This window comes from Myxocyprinus asiaticus, chromosome 13 (assembly GCF_019703515.2).
Source record: "Myxocyprinus asiaticus isolate MX2 ecotype Aquarium Trade chromosome 13, UBuf_Myxa_2, whole genome shotgun sequence".
In the NCBI taxonomy this organism is placed as follows: Eukaryota; Metazoa; Chordata; class Actinopteri; order Cypriniformes; family Catostomidae; genus Myxocyprinus; species Myxocyprinus asiaticus.
The window spans coordinates 30,913,776-30,924,240 of record NC_059356.1 but is presented as its reverse complement, the minus strand read 5'-3'; positions in this window follow the sequence as shown (position 1 = coordinate 30,924,240).

Below are 10,465 nucleotides of genomic sequence, written 5' to 3'. Positions count from 1 at the left end.
TTTGTACGTTCATACATGATATAATGCGCTGAGCGGTTGTGCATAATGTGTGGGCTTTGAAGTGGGAAAGCCCTTATAGAAAAAGTGTGAGCATCTCGTGCACGTGCAACTAGTGCTGTACTCTTTTTTGCAAACTTTATTGTATGTGATTAATGTGAGACACAAAAAACAACATTTTGAACAACAATATTCCTTTACCGACAAACAGCAGTGGGGAAGAGGGGAACAGCATTGTGTGTCAGGAACGCTTTTGCTGAGCGGGGGGTTTTTCCCATCAGCGTGGGGCTAGGCGGCTACCTTCGATTGGGCCACGGCTTGCGTGGCTTTACCAGTGACACAGCAGAAACATTTGGCGGCGCGGAGGCAGCTGGTGTAGGGTTTTTAGCTGGGCGCTGGCCCGAGACATAGCAGGAGTGAGCCGGTTGTGATGAAGTACTGCTCCGTTCTGTGTAAAATGTCTTATAACCTGAGTGTTGGTAGAAGGCTGGCGCTGACCATGGTGCTAGAGCAGCCAGACAGTTGCGAGTTACTGCGATGTGCATGAAAATTAAATTACTTCAGTGGTAAGCTGGAAATCAAGCGAGCTCACAGGGTTCCTCCTCAGCGATCCGCGGAGGGAGGCAGGCCCTGATCAATTCTGGCCAATTTTCTGAGATCATCCGATAAAGATCTTGTTACGTGAGGCAAGGAGTAAAGGAAAGCTTTCTTGGAAAAACCACAGCATTTTCTTGTTCCCAGACTTTGCGAAATCGACAAGAGAGAAACATGATCGATTCAAGGAATGCAGGAAACTTTTACATCAACAGAAGGTCGCTTTTGCACTGATATTCCCGGCCAAATTGAGAATAGATACTAAGGATGGCCGTAAAACATTCACATGCCCACAGCAATGATGTCCTTCATAAAGTCAATGGAGTGAGTAAGTCATCTGTCATTTGTTTGCACTCATGTTGCAGCCGAGTGGACTGGCTCACTGAACATTCGTTTGACTGTTTGACGAATCTGCACACTTCTTTTTTGTGCTGGTTCTGCCTAGCGGCTGGACTTTATTTTGTAGAGTAACACACCTTCAGGACAGATTTATGGATAAATCTACATGCTCTTTGTGTTTATTCGACCTATTGGCTGGAGTTTGTTTTATAGATTATCTTTTGCCGTGTAATTCTCTCTCACAAAATTTGTATAGAAATACCGGACTTCCGACAGCAAAGTTGTTGCGGGGGTTCTCGTAGGTGTGTATGGACTGTTTGAGTTCAGAGGGATGGACGCTAGTTGCCGCTGTCGTGTGCGGGGTTAATGCGCACATTTTTCTTTTTTCTGTTTGTTTGGTTCTGGGGGAAGTTCAGGTTCTGATGGTTGCACTAATGTTGGAATGTGGTCTTTATAATCTTGTTTTTGACACACTATCTATTTTTTCTTATATGTCAAAATGTCAAATGTTAATATGAGTGGATTGTCTCTCTCCACATGGAATGTGAATGGGTTGGGGCACCCCATAAAAAGAGTTATTTCTCTTCTTAAGCATAAGAAATATGATATAGTGTTTCTTCAAGAAATGCACCTTTCTCCATTTGAAGAACATTTTGGAAAGATATGGGGTGGGCATTTTTTTTATAGTGCTGGCTCAAGTAAGAGCAAGGGAGTCATTACACTGATAAGTAAACATCTACAATTCAAATGTCTCAAACAGAGTAAAGATAAATTAGGAAGAGTCATTATTGTTTTAGCTGAAATTCAGGGACAAAGTTTATTTTGGCTAATATTTATGCACCTAACATTGATGATCAGGGCTTTTTTATAGATCTTGAAGGGATGTTGCAAGCCGCTGGCACCCCTCATGATATAATATAGGGAGGAGACTTTAATCTTTTGATGGACTCAGTCCTTGATCTAAGTGAAGCAAAAGTATGCAAGCCCCCTAGAGCAACATTGATGCTTCACAGGATGTGTAAAAATCGTAAATGTTACGACCTCTTAATTTAGTCTAGGGTTAGAAGAGGTAACATTGAGATTGCAATAAATTGGAGTGATGGTGGTGGTAAAAGACAACGCTAAATGAAGTAATGCCAAAAAGTAAAGTGATTTATTATACATAAGTGAAAATAAGTGTAACAAGATATAATGATAATAATAATAAAGATGAATAATATGCAATAATATATACAAATATGTACAATTGGAATCAATATATTCTAAGTAATTAACCCAAGAGAAAAGGGACCCAAGTAACACCAAAGGAAAGAAAAGAACAAAACAAAACTCAGATCTAACTGATGATTAAACCTCTAACCTAACTAACATGAAATTAAACAGAGAAGAAATCAAGTCTTCAGCGACAAACGCCGTAACTTATCTACTCTAACTAACGAACACAAAACTTTCAGAGGATGGCGTTCACTTTCTTACCTGGGGTGTCTATACATCGAGTTACCTAAATGTTGTACTATGTATGTCACGTGACATCTTACCTGTCAACCATTCTCTTGGGGAGAGAACAACACGCCATTGAAATCAGAAAGCTAAAAAAAAAAAAGGAAAAGTAGTAATACGATATCCCAAACGAAATGGCAAACCAAAAAGTGATAGGGATTAAGATTGTCACAGAACAAACAATACTAGCGTTAAGCACGACACAAAAGAGCAACGAGACAGAGGAGCCAAGCTGACTCTCGTTCATTTTGGAGGCCTTTTAAATGCTGACGGGAAACTTGATTGGCAGCGGAGGAGTTGACGTCATACCACTTGATGAAGATTGACATCTTCCCGAACCAATAGGAGTTTAGAGAGGTTGAACCTAAGAAAATGACAGGTAGCGAGAGAGAGAGAGAAAAATACATAGGCACACCCACAGGAACGTAACACTCCCACCATTAAGAACAAACCTGTTTGTGAAAAACAAAAACATACATACATTTTTTTTTAAACTCTCGAAAGAGCGTCAGCCAATACATTATCAACACCCTTTCTGTGTTTGATTTCCAAATTATTGTTTTGGACTTCTAAAGCCCATCGCATCAAACGCTGGTTTTGGTTATTAATTCGAGATAGAAATACCAAAGGATTGTGATCTTTAAACAGGATGATGGGGAGATTACTAAAACCAAGATAAACTTCAAAGTGTTGTAGGACAAGTAACAGAGCAAGTGCTTCTTTTTCAATGGTAGAATAATTAAGCTGATGCTTATTGAATTTACTAGAATAATAAATAACAGGATGATCTATACCATTTTTATCCTCCTGAAGAAGAACCGCCCCAGCACCAATGGCGCTTGCATCTATCTCAAGCTTAAAAGTTTGTGTACAGTCGGGTGCACTGAGAACAGGTGCATTACACAAAAGTGTCTTCACATAGTCAAAAGCATACTGACACTCCACAGACCATTCAAAAAAAATGTGAAGGGCTAAGCAAAACAGTGAGAGGATTAACAACCGTCGAGAAATTTTTACAAAAACTTTGATAATAACCAGCCATCCCCAAGAATCTTTGCAACTCTCGTCGGGTGGTAGGAACTGAAAATTCTGCAATTGCTGTAACTTTAGCCTCCACCGGTCACACTTGGCCTTGTCCAACCTCTGTGTAAAGAAGTCCCTTATTTCATCTGTTGTTGATTGCTCAATTGGAAACATTTTAGTCTCAGATCACGCCCTGGTGTGTTTAGAGGTGTTGCCACATATGGAGAAAAATAAATCATATAGTTGGCACTTTAATGTAACCCTTTTGCAAAATCCTGAATTCCAACAAATGCTAAAGGCTGAAATCAATGTCTATATGTAGACCAACTGGTCCTCAGTATCCTCTGTGTGCGTGGCTTGGGAGGCACTTAAGGTGGTTCTTAGGGGCCGGATCATACAGTATGCCTCATTCATGCATTATATCAGATTATGAACATACCAAATTGCCCTCAGTCCCGTTACGCGGACACGTGGCGAGCTCTTACTGGCATTCCGACTGGGTGCTAAAAACGATCAGACATGGTTATATGATCCAATTTGCACGTCAGCCGCCCCGTTTCAACTGTGTTCTGTCTTCCACGGTGTAACACTTCTCAATGGAAGGAGGAGGCAAGAAGCAAGGTTTCCTGGTTCAGGTAGGCATTTTATTCTCTTCTGTGCAGCAGATACACTCTTTCAGGGTTTTCACTCAGTTCAATAATTCACTCTCAAAAATAAACAAACTTCTTCACAAACACTCAATAGCTTCAACGTGTAATGGAAACAGTCTGACAATGCTGCACACTTGTTTCTCTCTCTCCCCGACTGCTGGCGGTGTGGCTCTTTTAAGCCGCTCTCCCCGTGCTCACTGAAATTAGAGACAGGTGTTAGACATAATTTAGCTCAGGTGTAAGCGCCCTTACCACTTTCTCTCTCTCCGGAGAGATGCTTGACCACTCCCCCGCTGCCACACACGGTTCTGTCCAAAGACGCGCCGGTGTTACAAGCCGAAATACACAGTCTTCTCGCCAAGAATGCAATAGAGGTTGTTTCATATGAATTAATAAGCCTGCTGTCCCACTTCATGAATGCGTAGCAAGTCCTCACGGGCATGTCAGAGCTGGCGTTTACAATGATCGAGCACAATCTGTGGTCCGACGGCACATACAGCGGGCACAAAGACTTGCTGCATTGCCATTTGGAAAATCTGGTCTAATGTCAACTGGGCAAAAGCACACTTTTCCCCAGCCAGTAAATCTCCTTTTTAGGAGTTCATGCATGCGCACCTCATGAATGAGCATGTACAAACCATTCTTCAGTGTCTGTTTCAGTTAAAACTGAAAAAACATTACCACTGAAGTAATTTCATTTTCATGCGCATCGCAGTGACTCGCAACTGTCTGGCTGCTCTTGCGCCATGGACAGAACCAGCCTTCTACCAACAGGGAGTTATGCTGAGTCAGGTTTTCAGAAGGAAAGTTCAGAAGGGAATGGTGTGTGATGGATGCCCGACTTTCGACACCTGGACAGGTGCGAAATGGCCGTGACATGTCAACTGCCTAGAGCTACTGGCTGTCTTTCTAGCATTGAGAGCTTTTCATTCCGATATTGTTAATCACCTCATTCTGATTTGTTCGGCCAACACAACAGTAGTGGCGTATATACATGTATGTCGCCATGACGAGCTGGCCCAAGTATGGCCGGCGAAACGCAAATATGCATTTCCCCCGGTGCGCCTCCTTCATTCTGTCATCAGCAAAGCCCGAGTGGATATGGAAATAGTTCTGTTAATTGCACCTGTGATGAAGAGGAGGACGTAGCTGGGCCGTGAGGGTGCACTGATCAGCGGGAGAGTGAGATAAAGGGGAGCCGGAGATGCCAGTTCAAGAGAGAGAGAGAGAGAAAGAGACGCACACGGCCGTTTTATGTTTTAACATTTGTTTTATGTTGTTTAAAGTTCATTTATGTTATTAAAAGTTACGTTTACTGTCCTTGCCAATCCTTTACCCATTACATTGGTGCCAAAACCTGGGAAGAAGGAAGGATGCGCTGTTGTAGAGTCCTCGCCGCTGCCGTCTTCCAGGGGAGGATCCGCGGCATCCGCCGGGGGGGTGGGGTGGGGGGGGGGTCGGAGGAGTCGCTGCCGGGAGCCGGAGGAACCGCTGCCATCCGCCAGGAAGGGGAGGAGCCGTTCCGTCCACCAGGGGTCAGAGGACTTGCTGCCATCTGCCTGGGGAGGAGTGGCTGTCATCCGCCAGAGGGTGGAGGAGTGGATGAGGACCAGGCGACTGCGTATCCGCGGACCAGCGAGCAAGTTTTTCATGTTTTTGGAACGTATTTACTAATTGGTACTTTTCACACTGTGAAGACCCAGCGAACTGCCCCATACCTGAAATTCGTACATTTCTTAAGAGCGATCGGACGCAGGGCTCACTCCGTCTATGCTCAAAATTTACGTGGCAATTATATCTGCATATCACACACTGAAACCGGCACCTCAATAGGAAAACATGATTTAATCATAATTCCTAGGGGGCAGGGCAGTTAAATCCCCCTCGCCTGGCTACAGCCCCGACTTGGGACCTAACTTGGTTCTAAAAGTGCTTGCGGGGCCTCCCTTCAAGCCTCTGGACTATATTGAATTGCGTGTGCTTTCTCTTAAGACTGCATTACTGCTGGCTTTGGCCTCAGGGTGCGTATTGCCCAATTGGTGTTAAAGTACATCCAACTAGAGGCGTGGCCTCTTCATGGGCATGGACGAACAGTGTATCTTTACAAGACATATGTTTTGCAGCAGGATGGTCTTCTCAAAGCACATTCGCAAGGTTTTACAACTTCTCTCAAAACAAGTCCTCTCTGTCTAGAGCGTTTGCTATTTTATTGGCCAAATATATACTTATGCCCCTCTTTTTAAGTACGGACTCCCTGTCACTTTACACAACCACCTGCATTCAGACCGTTGTGTTCCCAAAGTTACAGGCACTTCATTATGAATAGACTTCCTTTCCAACTGGGTTTGTGAAGGGGTTAATCCATACTAAATGACCATAGTTCATATATATATATATATATATATATATATATATATATATATATATATATATATATATATTTATTCTATGTGTTCCCCTCCTGGCTGACCATGAGGGTCATTCACTTGCGGCATACTCATGTCGGTTGCCGTCCCGCAGGACTGTGGCGTCATGTTTCCTCTCTGGAAGGTTATGTCATGTAGTGTGGCGTGATGGGACTCTGTTCCCCATATGCATCAGCTTAGTGATGCAATGTCAAGTGTGCTGAGTCGTAAGGGTACGTCTCGTTTACATACGTAATGTCGCTTCCCTGAGACGAGGGGAATGAGACATTGTGTAAGCTGGCCGCACTACAAGACTCAGAGCTCTTTGAGGTGCGAATGATGCGCTCTTTGTCTCTCAGTCAGAACATTCTGAGGAATGGTGTTTGCACACCTGCTATTATAGTGGACAGCTTCTCGCCTAAAAGGGCGGGGCTCAAACACCATAGCCAATATTAGAATTGGCATTATTGTAGAAAGGTTTCAACTAGGTCATGTAGAAGGACACTCCCAATATGCATCAGCTTAGTGACGCAATGTCTTGTTCCCCTCGTCTCAGGAAACCGAGGTTATGTACGTAACTGAGATGTTTTCAATAACATTTTATTGTCAGAATTACTTATTTGTTTTTGAATAATTCAATGTGTTTTCTTGTTTGTTTTATCATCTTCATTGTATTAAGTCTGTGTTATTAATTCTAGGCTTATTTGCCATGCTTTATTAAAGAATGAAGAATGAGTTAAAGAATTGAAAATAATGTTGTTGTTTTTTTATTAACATTTTTATTGTGTTGGCAGAGCCACAAATTGTCAGAATCTGTGGCAATGTATTGCTCACACCAAGGCTGAAATGGTACAAATATTTCTATGTTGTGTGTGTGTGTTTAATTATTCATCTTATGTGGTTCAAAAAGTTAATTAGTAGACAAGTTAATGCAGATGAAGTGTCATGAATTCTAGGCTAGGACTGCATTTTGTGAAGTCATATTTTTTTTGCAAGGCTTTATTAAAGAATGATGAACGAGTTAAATAATTGAATATATTTTAAAACCTTTTTACTGTGTTTTTCCATACATCAGTGTAAGTTTCTCGGTGTTAAGCCCTCTTTTCTGTTGTTTTTGTCTGTGTGTGTGTGTGTGTGTCTATTCAATAGAAAAAAAAAATCACACTTGGCGTAGTCTAAACAGAACTGTGAATGAGATGACCAATGAAAATGTTCCTGAGGGTTTAGTCACGACTGCAGGGCGTGGTTTGCGCTTAAGTGGTTTAGGGCAAAAAATCACGCCTTTCACTTCAAAATTCTTCTTCTTTTGTTTTTGGCTATTCACATTCTTCGTGCATATCGCCACCTACTGGTCGAGGCTGGTCAAAGGTGGAGATTTATAGTAAAACAAATATTTCAATATTGATCTGTTTTTCACCCCCACCTATCATATCACTTCAGAAGACGTGGATTAAACCACTGGAGGTCATATGGATTTATTTTATGCTGTCTTTATATGCCTTTTGGAGCTTTAAAGTTTTGGTCACCATTCACTTGCACTGAATGGACCAACAGAGCTGAAATATTTTTCTAAAAACCTTTGTTTGTGTCCAGCAGAAAAAAGAAACTAATACACATCATATGTTTCTTATTTTAATAAGAACAGCTCCCACTTTTTAGTTCTTGAAGAACATGTGGTTCATGAATCACAATTAATTATTTGATCTATTGGCATTCCTAGTTTCTGTTAATAAGGTTTGAAAACGAGCAGCTTTGTCATCATTACAGTAGAAGTTCCACATGAAATATCTTCATGAGCCTACATGGGGGGACTTTGAATAATGTTTTGGCCAATGGGCTGCCTTAGAGTCAAAAAGGTTGAGAAGCACTGACCTAAATGATGACAGAATTTTCACTTTTGGGTAAACATATCCCTTTAACGTTGAAATAACCTTGACAAATTATTTTAAAAGCCCTTGGTTAAAAACAATGACTTGAATCACCAAATAGGAAATGTAGTTTTGGCAACATAAAGAGAAAATGTTAAGTAAACAAAAAAGCCGACTTATGCCACCCAGCGTTGTTAACCAAACAGTCTATTTGTCCAAACCTCTCAATCATTACATTTATTAATCGCTTAAAAGGGAAGAGAGAAAGGAGAGACTTCCTGGCTGATGTCTTGAGATGCTGCTTCAATATATCCACATAATTTTCCTTCCTCATGATGCCATCTATTTTGTGAAGTGCACCAGTCCCTCCTGCAGCAAAGCACCACAACATGATGCTGCCACCTCCATGCTTCACGGTTGGGATGGTTTTCTTCGGCTTGCAAGAAGGTTTCATTAGACCAGAGGACATTTCTCCAAAAAGTAAGATCTTTGTCCCCATGTGCACTTGCAAACTGTAGTCTGGCTATTTTATGGCAGTTTTGGAGCATTGGATTCTTCCTTGCTGAGCAGCCTTTCAGGTTATGTCGATATAGGACTCCTTTTACTGTGGATATAGATACTTTTCTACCTGTTTCCTATACTTTTTTCCACATGGTTCTTTGCTGTTGTTCTGGGATTGATTTGCACTTCTCGCACCAAATTACGTTCATCTTTAGGAGACAGAATGTGTCTCCTTCCTAAGTAGTATGATGTATGTGTGGTTCCTAGCTACTTTAATGGGGAAAGACTGAAATCTCCACAACTGCTGGTCAAGATTATGATCAAAGAACATATTTCAAATCAGCAGTAAAATCTGATAACACTGGTATACTAAATTGTGCTTCTTTACCTCAGATTACCCCCCCCCCCCCCCAAAAAAAAAACAAAAAAACACTGACACCGGCTTGTCGGGCTGATGCGGATGCACATTCTTGAGTTGACTGACAGGCGATGTCTGTATCTAAAAGGTGATTGGGTCTTTTACTTGTAAGACAGGACTTCTTTTCTACATCTCTTGACCGTTGGGCATTCCAATTTTCCCCATTAATTTTAATAGAAGAGGCCCGTCTCTGATAAATAGTCTCTGCTTACTTTTAGAACAAGACTGATAAGACAATACTGAATGTTTTTCTGCAGTACATGTATGTAGTTTATGTACTATGTACAGTGTACAGTACATGTATCAAGCAACTGTCAGATTCCTTGAGGGATGTATGCTGAATATGAAAGATGTGATGGCATAAAATAAAATACAACATTAAGTAGTAATTTTTTTCCCATTAAAATTTTTTACTTCTAAAGAAATGAATTGTAATTTTGAAACATATGTGTAATATCGTGAGCACTCACATGGGATGAGGACTCCAGTCATTTCAGTAACCTTATAAATGCTGATTTAGTCTACATTATACTTTTATTTTGTGATTATTTGAATGTTTGTCACAAAAAAATAAAGATATTGTGATGCTGAAAAGACTACTTGAGCAGCTGATTCATTATGGCAACCACTTCAGTCCCTCTCTGCTGGTAAACAGCAGCGTGAATGCAGATCGCACTGGTTTGATCGTACGCGTCTGAGCCAGCCTAGTGTAATCAAACCGGTTTGATTTTCGTGTGAAAGAGTTAATATGAAAAATGTCATTCATAAGTGGTTGCTATGTTTCAGTTCTAATTATTAAAGTTTTATCTTAAAAAATGCTTGATTGAAAGATGTTTCTTATAAGTTCAGTTGATATGCTTTCTTTCAAATACCATATATTCTAATAATTCTTTAAAAGTGTCATATTGTAAAGATGGCAGATGATTTAGAATGTGTCTCCCCCACTTTTCAGATCATTCCTATGCCCCTGGGTAAAAATGTTAGTACAAGACAACATATTAAAAAAATTTGCACCTTTAAAGGATAATGAAGAATAATTGTTAGATTTCTTTATACTGTTTTATGACATAACATTTATTTTTATGGTAGCACTTTACAAGAAGGTTCCATTCGTTAACAATAGTTAATGCATTAGATATCATGAACAAACAAATAATTTTTACAGCATTT